The 15,277-nt window shown below is 36.1% G+C and overlaps 1 long non-coding RNA gene across 1 annotated transcript; it reads left to right on the plus strand.

Moving 5' to 3' along the window:
- Nucleotides 1–5,670: 5,670 nt before the first annotated feature.
- On the plus strand, nucleotides 5,671–6,339 carry LOC131029468 (uncharacterized). Its single transcript, XR_009102780.1, has 3 exons — nucleotides 5,671–5,787; nucleotides 5,924–5,977; nucleotides 6,066–6,339. It is a non-coding gene; the product is annotated as an uncharacterized LOC131029468 (long non-coding RNA).
- The last annotated feature ends 8,938 nt before the right edge of the window (nucleotides 6,340–15,277 follow it).

Consider the following 15,277-nt stretch of genomic DNA (forward strand, 5'->3'; position numbering starts at 1 on the left):
AGGAAGATATAAAGAAGTAGATTAATCATGTATAGAGGAAGATATATAAAGATAGAGGAACATATAAAAAGAGAGATTGATAGGGAAAGAGATGGAGATGTGAAGATGGAGATAGAGACATATATGGATAGAAAGTGATAGAGAGAGTAAGACAAATTAAGGGAGAGATGGAGTGAATAAGTGAGATTTAGAGATAATGAGATATAAATATACATGAAGATAGATCTATAGGGATATAGAGATAGAGGGGACAAGATAGGGAGAGAAAGGAGGTGATAGAGACAAGTAACATATAAGTATAGGTAGGATAAGGTAGAGGAGGGAGATAAATAGAGAGAAGAGATTATTAGAGAGAAATATAGAAATAAGGAGTGACGATGATGGAGTGGGAGAGGGAGAGATAGGAATAGAAAGATGGAGATATATGCAGAGATGCATGTAACTTGGGAATTTATTTATCTAGATGGAATGAGAAAATAAGTGACATAAGTAGAGAAGAAAGAGAGATAAAATATATTATATAAGTATAGATAGACAAGTGATAGATAAAGGTGGTGATAAGAAAAAAAATGAGACTTTGTATGCAAAATTTGTGAGTATTTAAAGTCTTGAAATTGAAAGACTATCTCAAATGATTATAATTAATTTTTGTTCTATAATATCATCAAAATACCTCATCCATTTGATATGTCTTTGAATTACCTTTCCAATGCCTGTAAAAATCAAAATTGCGATAAGAAACGCAAACGCTATGCCCATTTTATTAAACTATATTTTTTATGTTGAGAAAAATGGATATCCGATTTGAAAAAAGTATGACATCACAATGGTGACATCACAATAGTGACATCACAAATCAGATATCCAATAATATCGGATATCCGATATTAACGGATATCCGATTTGGTTTGGTATTACCAAACCAAATTCAAATTTTGGCCAACCCAAACAAAAAGTCAAAGTGGATTTTCACGTGTTTGGAAAGGTTTAAAACACATTTTTTTCCATTGCCACTTTTTGGCCCCCCATGATCTTGCACATACCCACACCTTAAACGATATTACATTTAAGGGTTGGGTTAGTTTAGGTTTTACTTTCCGCATTGCATATCATATTATTCAAAGCATTGCATCACATATAGTTTCTTTCTTTTTTATGCATCACATTCTCAAAGTTTCTGCATTTTCATATAGCAGCACCAATAAAACAAGGCAATTGTCCAAGTTTATCATTCGTTTGCATTCAAGAGAAACAAGGGTCATCTCCTTTCTTAGATATTCAGACATGAAGTCTTTGGGGTTGTAAGGTCATTCATTTTCAACATTACCCTGTGATGACGCTTTACTTATGGTTGGGTATTGTTTTCACTATTTGAGACTTGTTAACCCAAAATCTATCAATTTCTATATCTCAAGCATATTAAGAAGATCTCTAATTCATTCTAGACACCTAGTTGATCATATGACTAGTGAAAAATCTAAAATTCTACTTCAGCGCCGTTGTAATTGTCACACCCAAGTAGGTTTCATTACTTACAAGTCAAGGCAAGAAAATAAAAAGAAAAAGAGCTATGCCAAATATTCATTTCAAGGCAAAAGAGAAATGATATATAACTGAAATATCACGCATGCAAGTGCGACCAAAAAAAAAAAAAGCTTGATTATGGGAACATGCGAGTAACAACATTAGGGCTATGAACACCTACTGGCAATGGAGCAATATTTGATAAATTACAGTCTATAACCTCGTCGAAGCTCTAAAAGCTTGCTGGCAGTGAGACTCTATTTGGGATGCTTTTGAAGTTAGGATAATCCATGTAGCTAGTCATATAGGATGCTAAGGATCTTTAGTGAACACAAGAGTAGGAATTAACTAATCTGCACACACATGGGCAAAAGAAGATCAAAGTTTCAAGAATCAATGGGGAAGTTTTTTGCATCTCCATTTGTAAATCCTAGTCACTAAGTGTGTTGAGTTGAATGTTCCAAAGGGCCTTAGGGATCAATTGATCGCTTATCTATGAAATTTTTTGCAACTCCATTTCAATTAGTGTATTACAAAGGCTAAACAAACACAATCAACCTTGTTCGAATAGGAAATGCATCTTCATCATGCATATTGGATTAACATAGGTCATGTGAAAAATTCATTGTCTCCACATGCATTCTGCAGATCATCATGTCATACAGGTCTGCACACTGGGGCCATAGCTGAAAAATCCAAAAAAATCATAAAAAGTCCTGAAAAAATCCTAAAAAATCATATAAAGTCCTGAAAAAAATCCAAAAACACTGAAAAACTCAAAATCCAAAAAACAGTGAAAAACTCAAAAAGTCCAAAAACACAGTGAAAAACTTAAAATACCAAAAAAAGTGAAATACATTCAAAATACCAAAAACATTCAAATACGATCCTGAAAAAATCCAAAAACATTCAAATATCAATCCACAAAATCCAAAAACAACGAAAAAGCTCTTTAAAAAGAACTAAAAATAAAAATTAATAAAAAAAAATTGCAATAAAATGTCTTGCGAGAAACTAATACCCTAACAGATATCCAGCAAACACTTCGCACGAAGTTAACAAAGGATACGACTATCTAGTCAAGCATCTACGATCAACTGATCAAATTGTCTTATCAATCGTATCATATCCATGTATCAAAGTGATCATTATCTTGTCTTAAACAAAAGAGGATACACTCAAAATCAGACAGGTCAGTCTTAAACGGGGTTCAAAACTTTATGAGATCAGACATTATCAACCATCACATCAAGCAACTGAGAACGAAGGCACAAGGTCAGTACAACTGCTGAATTTTGTCCGGGTCAGTCTTTATCTTTTATCATTTAGTGACAGATATTATTCCTATGCTACTCAGGGATGTCCACAAGTGACTAGAGGAGCTATGATGGGCATTATCTTTTCTTTTGTTTGCTGCTTGTCTGCTACGTGTTTGTTTCTACAATGAGATATCTTACATCTTGGTTACTTATACCCTGATGTGCTAAGCTCCATTGTTCAATAATAAGGCTCAGTGATGAATATATATTGAATAATAAAATAAATGACACAGGTTCGTGATTCATTCAATTTCATTCTCATCTCATTTGTTTATTGATAGTTTGTTGATTTCCCATCTTCTTTCTAAATCATATTCTTTTCTAACATTATTCTTATGTCATCTTCACATCACCTATCTCTATCTCTAATCAACTAACCATTCTTCTATCTTTTAATCTTACATTCTTCTATCTTTTAATCTCACATTCTTTTTTTTTCCGAGAGATCATTCATGTCTTTAATGCACAAACAATCTCTCGAGGGGGCATTACACCCTAAGTATCACCGGGGCATAATTTTTCATTTTATTTGAAACAACATCGTTTCGACATTGTCTCAAGAGGGGCAAATGTAGACACCTAAAAATGTCTCATTGATCATGTACTAATTATTCTTCTAATTGATTAAATAATTATTTAATTAAGTTAATTAATCTTATTCTTCTAATTTCATATTTCCTCATCATTTTACTAATTATTCTATTTCCTATTCTATCATCATTTAATCATTTTCTAAATATTAATTAAATAATTATTATTTAATTAATTATGATTAATTCCACCATTTAAATAATCTTTATTATTTAAATAATTATATTCTCAATTTCTATCTCTAATCAACTAATTATTTAACCCTTTTCTAAATATTAATTAAATATTAATTATTTAATTAATTATACTTTAATCCTTTAAATTAAATAATCTTTATTATTTAATTAAAGTCCATTTTTAGCATAATTAAATAGTTTCTTTAAATTATTTAATTAACTAATTAATTCTTCTAGTCACATGTACATGATTTTAAAAACTAAATTGAAAATCAAAGTCAAGTTCTAAATATATTCAAATGCTAAATTGAATTTAAAATAAATTAAATTATTTGAATAAATATCATGCAAAGATTAAATTGAAAATCTAAGTCAAAGTGCAAGCACATGCTAAACTAATTAATTTAATCAATTAGTCAATTAAATCATTTATCTCTCCAGTCTCTATTACCATCTTCTAGTTCTCTTTGTCATTTTCTTTATTTCCTCCAATCATTCTTTTTCTTCTGTCAGTTAGTTTTTTCTCAATCAGTTGACTCAATTAATCTATTCAATCTATTCTATTTCACCTCAAAGTCAGCAGTTCAACTATCAATCAACATGTGAGCTCACTTGAGTTCCACCTCTTGATCATTTTGTTCCACCTTTTCAATCCTCACAATTCCTCTAGATCACGAACTTCGAATCTTTGTATCAATTGCAGGTTGCCAGTGCAATATTTGAGAGAAGAAGAACAATGGAAGCTATGATGCATAATAGGGAGTTTCATATTGCTTAATTTAATTCCATTTTGCATCTATTTCATTGATTTTATGTTTGAATTGCTTACATAGTTAAGGATTCGTGATCGTCCTTATTTCCTATTTAGCATGCTACACTTATTATAAGGTACATTTATAGAAACACTTTGATATGAATCATTAAATACATTTATAGAAACACTTTGATATGAATCATTAAAGGAATGAACACATATATCATAATCATCTAGGACTTCTATATGTGTGAGAGTGTTGTCATTAATATTCATTCACGACAATAAAGCTAGTCTAATTAATAAGGTTGACCTAGGAGAACACAAGCTAGCAATCACCCCTAGTATTTTTCAATATAATGAAAGTAGGTAGTACGCTAAATCAATCTTGTCAATTACATAATAGCTTTATGCATCAAGATATTTTCAAGGAGTGTATGAATGATTATGCATGACATAAATTTAATTTATATATAATTCTATGATTACCACAATTCCAAATAATGAACACATCAAAGATATTATTTCTAATTATCATAAACTGATTCTATACAATATCAACAATCAATTTTTATAATAATTCTGAAAGCTAAATACTCCAATCTCTTTTCATTTCACTTTTAAACATATATTCATTGCAATTATAAAATCCCCACTTTTATTAATTAAATTTAAAATATTTTTTTTGTGCCACTTACATTTATTAAATTAACCCAACGCATTTTATTCCCTTACAACTAGTTTACCTTTAGCTTTCACTTACAAACTTTAATGATAAAAAAAACCCTAGAACAATATTATTGTACTCGAGAATGAGGCTCTTTAATAGTGCAGGTCCCGACGTGAGTATGTACGTAACAATATTTCTGCAAAATAGAAAGGCGCAAACACTAATAATAAATATAAAAAACCCAAGAGCCTTAAATCAACGTAATTACCATTTATTTTTTAAAAAGTTGTCTCAGCACAGAACTAGATTATATTTAGATTTGACCAATGGCTAAATTTGAATTTTTCAAAATCATGCTTAGCTATTCATCGTTGCCTTTCAAATGTTATATAAAAATGAATCAACAAAAGCGAAATTGATTCTAATCTTCAACTTGCTAATAGCCGGTTCAAGGAAATAGTGGGAAAGGTATTAATATTCGAAATTGGGAATCTTTTCATGGTTGTCTGAATTTACTAACTTTTTAACATGGAAACTGTGGATGGGTGGGACCTAAATGGTTTACAGCCATCTCTTTGTTTGCCAACCCCACCATTTTACATTAAATACCACACAAGGAACTGGGGATTTCACAATTCATATTTGTTGGCTTTGATTTTGGTTATTCCAGATCTTGTCTGTTTATTTTGTTGTGAAGATGTCTTGCTGCGGTGGAAAGTGTGGGTGTGGAGGCAACTGCAATGGCTGTGCAGGGTAATACAAATCTTTTATCTCATAACCATTGTTAATGGGTGCCTTTATTTTCAATAAATTCAATGGAGGAAATAGAGATAAAAGATTTTTTTTTTTACCTTGAATAAATCAAAGTGGTTTTTGATGTGATGTGCAGGTGCAAGGCCTTCCCAGAGAAGGCTGTAGAGGGCTCAACTGCTTCTGATATGCTGTAAGTTTCTTGTTTCTCTTTTGGGTACCCACAGATTAAAAGGGAATATTTTTTAATGGTTAATTGAATGATGTGAATGAAAATGCAGGTATAACGAGGAAATGAGTGTGGCAGGGGAGAATGGGTGCAAATGTGCAGGTGGGTGCAAGTGTGGAGGAACCTGCACTGGAAATCCTTGCAATTGCAAATGATTTACCAATTAATATATTAACATTATTATCATTTTCTTTTTAAGTGTGTAGTATCAGCCTTGGTATGTTATACCAAGGTTTGAATATTATAATGTAAGAGAAAGTCAGTCATGATGCCACTACATGACTGTGCATTCTAGTTTTATTAATATATAACTAAAGTTTAATCCATGATGATGATCGATAGTCTTATTGAAGTTAAACAAATCTCTGATCTGAATTTTCCAGTTTATTGTTTCTTAGTCTGCAAGATTTCAGAACCACCTGCATTATATTACACAGTTGTATTTAGAACCTGTATTCTATGGTTAGTTGGGTTTACCTTTGGACTGCAACTTAACACTGAGTTTAGGTTAATCTAGCTATTTAAGTATCAGCTCTTTTAATAAAATAATCTCTGAACAATATTTCTTCACATTGATCAAGCATTGTATCTTTCATTCTTAGTTATTATAGTTTTTATTAATTATTATTTTTATATATATTCATTACTAATCTTTGGAATGTCAAAATAATTTAATACAAATTTATCAGTAAAATGTATGAATTCTTTTACTCTTACAAAACTCAAAGATGTTGTACATATCTTTGAATCAAAATAACAAATATATTTAGATATACCTTTCCTATACCTTTGATACAGTCTTTAAATCAAAAGTTTCTACCACACACCTTGTCAAACACTCTCTCCCATGCACGAACAAGAAAACCTTTTGACTTCACCTGTGGCAACATTATCACTCGCAAAATAAATGACTAACAAAGAACTCCACTGTCAAATTGTGCTCAAGCCCCCCGGGCCGATATGGGCAGAGAAGTTTGAAAATTTCAAGGTAGTAAATAATTTAAATATTTGTAAAGCTCTCTCCAAGAAATAACATTAACAAATTATAAAGTGCTGAATATATGTTGTTGCAGATTTTATAAGACATTTTTTTAATATATATGTAAGGTAGATGTTTGATAGTTTTTTCAGATCATACAGTTTACTAGGATGCATAAATGTTTTGATTAATAAAAAACGAGATAGGCATATACCAGTATAAAATATTACATAACCACAAAAAGGTGCCACCTAGGGCGCATGAGAAGTGCACATCTAGTGAAAAGACAAGTCCAATAAACAGAAAACAACTGAAAACCACTAACAGAAACAAAATAAGAGACACAGCTAACAACCAAAAACACAACAAAACTAGCAAAACTAGCCCATCGCCGAAGGCACAAAGAGATGGCTTACTAGATGGAGGCATTGCCTTCCTGCCAATCCTTACAAAGACTAAGGACTTTATCAGAGAAGGAAATTTTCTTGTTAGAATCCTTAGTAGAATTAGGGGTACCAAAATCCAGAGTGTCCTGACCATGAAAGTAGGGGGCTCCATTGACACAGAAGGGGACATAACATACTACTTGCATTTGGCTCTCCTTTGACCAATTTCATCCTTTATAGCTTTGAGAAAAGGCAAATTTTTCACCACCATTTCCTCAATTTCACTCTCATTTTCTACATCACCCTTTCTGAGAGCTCTTTTAATCTCGCCTCAACTTTCTCCTAGTTCTCTAGCTTCTCAATTATATTACTTGTCACTTCCCAAACACGTTCATCCTTGACATCTATGACCCATTTGTTTACTCTTGCCCCCGCCTGCGCCACCACTTCAAGTCTATCGATTTTTTTGATTACCACATCAAATTGTGAAAGGAGCCATTTAATCACCATTTCCTATCGCTCCACATTCTCTTCTAGCTTTAACATTGTTTCCTCAACATCCATGGGGGGATTTTTAGGGTTAGAGGTCTCTTGATTAGAGGGAAAGGGGGCAACCTCCTCAGACACAGTAGAAGACCACTCAAAATTTTAGTCATAAGAAGATTCAAGGTCCTCAACCTCCTCCTCTTTGCTAGACTCCAATACCTCCACTTTTTGGGGAGGTAGGGTAGAAGAGGGTTTTTTCTTCACTTCTCTACTTGGGTTAAAATGGGTGGGGACTATTTTGGGCTTAGAGGAGGAACCAATAGTCAAAGAAGTTTTTTCCATAAGGGCACCAAAGATATCAATCACCAAATTTGGGTCCACTAGGGGATTAATGGGGTTAGACAGGGACCCATGCGGAGGGGTTAAAGCGAGATGAAAATTATAGAGCCTAAGGATCAAACCTTGATGGAGGGGCAAACAGTTCTTGGATTTTTCTCTAGAAATAGATTGAGATAAAGATGAAAAAACCTAGTAAGAAAATATCATTCAAATTCCACACCTTAAGTGGTTTGACATGAGGAAGATCTGGATATGAAATATTTTAAATTAGCTGTCGAGGGTGATAATTTTCATCAACAAAAGGGCCACATCCTTTTATTTTTTGAGGAGCTCTTCCCTATTGTATCCACTTTGCAGCTTTGACACTCCTTTGTGCTTCTTGAATAATCATTTAAATTCTTCCTTATATGATCCCTTTGGCTTCTTAAGGAATGTAATACCATCCTACAAGAGTCTAGTAATGGCTACAATCAAATTAGGTGTGACTTTGAAAGAAACCTTGCCAATTTGCACCTCCCCCTTATACCAGGCCTACACAAAGCTTTTAGAGAGCTCCAGGTCGAAACCCTACATGCCTTCCACATAACTATCTAAATTCCATTTGATCACTTTCTACCATAGCTTCGGTTTGCACTTGAATTCATCACAATTATTAGGTTCAACTTGGATTAAGCCTCCCCCCTTTCAATCAAAGTGAGCTTCATAAGAGAAATCAGGTAGGTGAAACTAAAACCAATTGTTTGGAAACCACAACACTTACAAGGAAAATGACACTCTTTTTAGAAAAGGATGTCTACCACTCTAGCAAAAAATGACTAGCCAAAAGGGCGACAAAGATGAAAAAGGCTATATTTTAATTATACCCCATCATTAAACTTTTTATCCTCAGAGATTGTCGTATGAACCAAATCCGGAAGATCATAATATTAGTCTAGATTTTTAAATCATTGGAAAACAGACCCATAGCTACCAGCCTGTCCACAACTCTGTTGCTCTCCTTTCTCATATGATTGAGGCGAACAAGAATAATACCTCGAATGAGGGTCTTGCACTTGGCCATCAAGTCTTCACATTTCCAATCCGAAGTAGCTTCATTTTTGAGGAAAATGATTGTATTTCTCGAGTCACCTTCTATAATAATTCGGTTGTACTTTCTTTCATTGACGATGATCAAACCATAATAAATGACAACCACTTCCACAAAACTTGAGGTTTGCGTTATGAGGTTGGCCATATAAGACAACACAATGTTTTACCTTTTGTTGTGTACGACACCACCCCCACCCACCTGACTTAGGTTCACTTTGGACGAGATGTCAAATTTTAACTTCAACCACCCATAGTAGTGGGGGGGGGGGGGTGTCCTAGGATGCATAAATGTTAAGGTTATATTGAAATAATTTTTAAAATTATTTTTTGTGCTCTCAGTTGCAAGGTGTTCCTAGAGAATATGTGAAAATTAGCAATCATTTAGATAAGATCAAACTTCAAATTTTATAGCTCCATAAAGAAGATATTTTATGTTCCAAATGATGAAGTTTAAAATTTGATTTTTCTCTTTTATAATGAGATTTCTACTATTTTTGTACCTTTTCTTCTTGTTTCAATCCTCTTGTAAACTATATTGGCTATTGTATTTATTTCCTTTATATTCGTAACAAAATTTTAATTTGTTGCTAAGTTTTTGTTGGGTGTATTATGAGACATGACATGAAAGAATGTTGGGAAGTAAAGTGTCTCATGATTGTAATTATCAATTATTCAACATTTTCCCACAGCTTATTTATATTTTATTATTATTTAATTTAGCCTCACTTAGAAATGAGGTGTTGGGTCATTGGAAGTTGTGATTAAAGTGGCTATACAAAGAAAAAATGGAGCATTCTATTTTGGAGGGATTCTACAAAATGTACTTATGATGCATATAAGAGCTTATAAGAGGAGAATTACTTTAGAATTTTGACTAGCATTATGATAAATATTGGTACTTTTCATGTATCTCTATTTTGAGACAATGAGAGTTACAATTTGGGCAACCAATTTGGATGGGTTAATATGGGTGTTGAATTTGTAGGTAATTGATGTAGAGGATTTGGTGTTGTACACAACTTGATTGTTTTCACCCTTCAAAGGGTCTTCAATAGACACAATCCAATGGTGTATTGTCTTTAGCCTTCCCAAGGCTTGGTATCCTTCCCAAGGATCACTCACAATAAGACAATTTCAAATTGACAAGGAGTCTTCTACCACTATGGTGTCAACCCCTCCAACCAAGAACACCTAACAACCCCAAACCCTTAGATTATAGGATCTTTTGCTCAAGTGGTGAATTATGACATTTGTGGATGAAAAAATAGGTGAGACTTGGCATTTGAATTGACTTGGAACTCTTGAACAGATTCTACAAGACCCCCAATATCGTTTACCCTTTTGAGACCTAGTAAGGGCTACAAGCAATTAGGCCTCCTATTTGGGTTTTCACTTGATCACTTACAATATCCCTTAACAATCCCTAGAAAAAATTTCAGATTTGGATACCCTTTTGGACGCCCTTAGAAACTTCACACTTTGGCATCCGATTTTTGAGTTTAAGAGGTCTGTCCACACTACCCCCAATTTGGCCTATCTAGCCGGTATTGGAGATTTGTCACCAAAAGTCTTCACCAGTTATATCAGAAGGATGAATGGGCACTTGTCTAGGGTTTGTACATGTTCAAGGGTCCCTACCATGCCAATTTCTCACATCCTTCAATCCGTCGCTCAAGGGTTTCACCCACTTCTTCTGCTACACAAGCTTGCCACATAGTAGATGTCAAGCCTAGGGCTTCATCTTAAAAATATCAAATGACACTTCCTGCCTCCCAAACCTCTTGAAAAATTTATTATACAAGGAAATTCAACATTACCCAAGGTTTCAAGCCATTCCCAAGATGGAATGTTGAATTGTGCCCCTTCTAGCATCTAAACCCTGATTTTAAGGGTTTCTTAGGCCAACGAGAAAGAATTTACTCTAACTTTCAAAACAAAATGCTTCAAGACCTCACTCCAATGTCAAATGGAAGGTGATTCACAACCTCAACTTATCCTGCTCCCAATTCATGCCTACCATGTGTACAAATCCGTACAAGTGCAAAAAACTCAAGGAAAATGGGGAAAAATGCAGTTTTTGATTGGTTTGGAAACAAGAATTTCATTACCAACTTCTCCTAACCCATTGGCATCATTCCACAGGCTTATATAATTCCAAGGAACTCCTCCAACCACCCCAATGTGTACATTCAACCAACTAATCGTTGGGTAAACAAAAATGCAAAAACTTGTCAAAGTTGCTCATGACAACATTGCAACTTTTGACCATTATTACAATCTTGCTCTTGCCTTAACACCAAAAGGCCAAGAATGAACACTCAACACATATAAGACTTCTAAACACCAAAAAATCAACTAAAATGGCCATATAAGGCTTTGGACCAAATTGACACATTGTGGAGCCTTATGGCTTATTACATTGTCTTGGGACCACCATGGACATCACCATGGATCAACATGGATCAACACTCATCCTCATAAAAAATATCACCCTATAAAAACACACAAATAAATAATTCAAACATGTCTCCTTGTGCCCCTACACCATACTCCCCGAGACAGGAAAACTCAAGTCCCTTGAGTTGCCAACCAGGTGACTGTGGTTCCATGCTTGATGACATCACCTTAGACATCCACGTAGCTTCAGATTTAGGAAGACCCTTTCATTTGACCATGTAGTCCTTGCACACTCCTTTTTTGGTTTGTTTGATCACCTTGGAGTCAAGAATTCACTCCAATTCCAATGACTTTCTAGGTGGAAGATCCTTCACCCAATCTACATCTTCCTCCACAAGAGATGAATCAGATGTTGCATCAGTCAAAGACCCCTTGAAAGCTGTTAGATCACACATATTGAAGATGGGATATATTCCCAAATCTGGTGGAAGTTCAACTTCATATGCATTGTTGCCAAATTTGTGAACCACCCGGAGAGGACCTATTTTCTTCATGAGTAGTTTGGAGGGTTGGCCCTTGGGTAGTCTCTCTTTCCATAGGTAGGCCATCACCAAATCCCCTAACTTGATCTGCACATCCCTCCTCTTAACATCTGCTCAGAGTTTGTACTTATCAGCACTTTGTTGAAGTGAAATTTTAATTTGATCATGAATATCCTTCATAGTAATGGCAAAGTCTTCTCCTTGGGCACTCCTTTTGTCCATGCCTCCAAGATCTCTAAGTTCAAGTATCCCTCTAGGATGTAAGCCATACACAACCTCAAATGGAATCCTCCCTTTACTCCTATTGATTGAATCATTGTATGCATATTCAACTTGTCCAATCTTTCAACGCAAGATTTGTCCTCGTTAATCAGCTAGCCTGATGCTGCAAGATAAACATCCAAGACCATACGCAGATTATTAGCTTCTCTGCAAGCCCCATGAGAACCGTGTCATCCAAAAACTGCAAATGGGACTGCGGCTACAAGTCATTGCCCCAACTCCAACCCTAAATAATACCCAGGCCCACATTATGCTTAATCAACCTCCCCAGACCCTCAGCCATAAGAATGAATAAATAAGGGGAGAGGGGGTCCCCCTGACGTAGACCCCTAGACGCACCAAACAACTCAGTATGATCTCCATTGATAAGCACAGAGAAAGAAGTAGTCGTAACACAACTCATGACCCACTAGATCCACTCGTCAACAAAACCAAACGCCTTGAGGATATTATGAAGGAAGGACCACCTAACTCTGTCATACGCCTTAGCCATATCCAGCTTGATAAACATAGCTTTTTCCTTGGAGGTTGTCATAGAGTGAATGGTCTCCGTAGGAATGACCACCCCATCCAAAATTTGACGCCCTTCCACAAACCCACTCTGCTCCTCAGAGATAACATTCCCTAAGCACTTCTTCAATCTACCCGCTATTATCTTAGAGATGATCTTTTAAATCACATTGCAGAGAGATGGGGCAGAACTGGCCTAACCGGTCAGCCCCCTCACACTTGGGGATAAGAGCAATGAAAGTCACATTCAATGCCCTAAGCATCTACTTATTCCTTTGGGATTCCTGCACAACCTCAAGAAAATCTAGCTTGATAATATCCTAGAATTCTTGAAAGAATTCAACTGGGAACCCATCCGGTTTAGGAGCTTTTCCTTTCCTCATGTGAAAGACAATCCTCTCAAGTTCTTCCAACAAAATAGGACACAAAAGCTACTCATTCATCTCCCCTGAGACAAGAGAAGGAATGCAAGCAAGAACCTGGTTCTTCTCCCTCGTTTCCCTTTGGGAGTCCTCCCTGAAGAGGGACCGGAAAAACTGAGATGCCTCCCTAGATATCTCCTGCAAGGATAAGCACTGCTCACCTCTATCATTAACCAGAATAGGGATGGAATTTCCATGCCTTCTAGCTTTCACTGAGTTGAAGAAGAAAGTTGTGTTCTTGTCCCCCTCCTTCAACCAATCAATACGAGCTCTCTGCTTCCAGCAAATTTCTTCCTTAAGCTCCCATTCCTCTACCACCTTGACAACCATGTCTTCCTCCTTGAGCAAGTCCTCAGACAAACCTTGCTCTCTGATTACTCTAGTGATTCCATTCAGCACAATTTGAGTAGCTTTTTGGCATGAAAAATGTTCCCGAAACCCTATCGGTTCCACTATTTGAGCTGAAACTTAACAAATTGTAGCTGCTTGGCAAAGGAGTACATGGCAGTGCCAAAGGCCGACCTCCCTTTCCTCCACCACTTTGCTACAAGAGCCTGCAAAGTAGGATCCCGAAGCCACATAAGTTGGAATTTGAATGAAGGTGAGCGAGCAACCCGAGCTGAAGAAGGGACTAGCTTGATGGGCTAGTATTCCAACCCTCTCCAATCAAGAATCTTCGAACTGGTGGACCACCCCCCACCAATCCAAAAATTAGAAACTAGGAAACTTTCCAACCTCTCTGCAATCCAATACTCTCCCACCCTCCTATTGTTCCAGGTGAACAAACCATTTCCAGGCTTAGTGTCAACAAGCTGCAACAAGGAAATATTATCCTGAAAAAGGAAAGAGGAAGGTTCCAACTGCATCACCCCCCCTTTCTTTTTACTCAGCTCAAGGATGGCATTGAAGTCTCCTACCATAATCCAAGGATGAAAAGGGGCCAACCTTCGCATGCTGGAAATATGAGACCATAAGTTTTGCTTACCCTGAAGATTGGTGGGGGCATAGATGTTAGAAAACAAAATGAATTCCCCAGTCTCAAGACTAGAGATCACCCCAGATAATGATGATTGAGAGGCAACCCACCAGACAGGGCGAAACCTTAAGGGGTTCCAAAGACAAGCCACCCCTCCAGAGGAACCAGCTGCCCCAACACACTGACACTCTCCTCGAGTCTACAGCTTTGGCACCAGGCCCATCATACTCTCCACTGTAAGTTTAGTTTCTTGCAAAAACATGACATCAGGCAAATGATTCCTAATCAAATCTCGAATAAATTTTTGTCTAGGGCCACTGTTCAAGCCCCTCACATTCCATGAAAGCACAATCATTTTGGAGGATTGAAAAAGTGAGAATCCAAAGTCTTTACCGACCCTGACTTAGCCAAATTCTCCCCCATCAATTTAATCTTGTCCAGATCCTTCTTTCTGCCCACCTTTGAGCCCTTCTCTGATGCACTTTTCTTTATATCTTTCTGATGCAAACCCAGATGAGCGAAAGACTTATTGCTTTTGGCCCCAGCTGGTTCCAATTTCAAAGCTATCGGAGAGCACTCCCCCTCAACCAAATTCACTTCAGACCCCGAAGTGACTCCCAACCGAACCCCTAGACTGGCTGATCCATCTCCGTCTATTGGCTTCCAACCACTAGCAGGGCCTAGATAGGGTTCTCAATTACTCTTTCCGGATTCCCCCCTGACACACCTTGATCCAAAGGGGTTAGCCCCAGATTAACTTCCTGATGGAAAAGGTCATCCAAGGCTTCAAATCTATTGAAGGTGTCCTCCTCCTATCTCTCCTGCAAAGGCCTCTTTTGTCCTTGGGTTCCTGTTC

The sequence above is a fragment of the Cryptomeria japonica genome, chromosome 4 (genome assembly GCF_030272615.1).
Source record: "Cryptomeria japonica chromosome 4, Sugi_1.0, whole genome shotgun sequence".
Classification (NCBI taxonomy): Eukaryota; Viridiplantae; Streptophyta; class Pinopsida; order Cupressales; family Cupressaceae; genus Cryptomeria; species Cryptomeria japonica.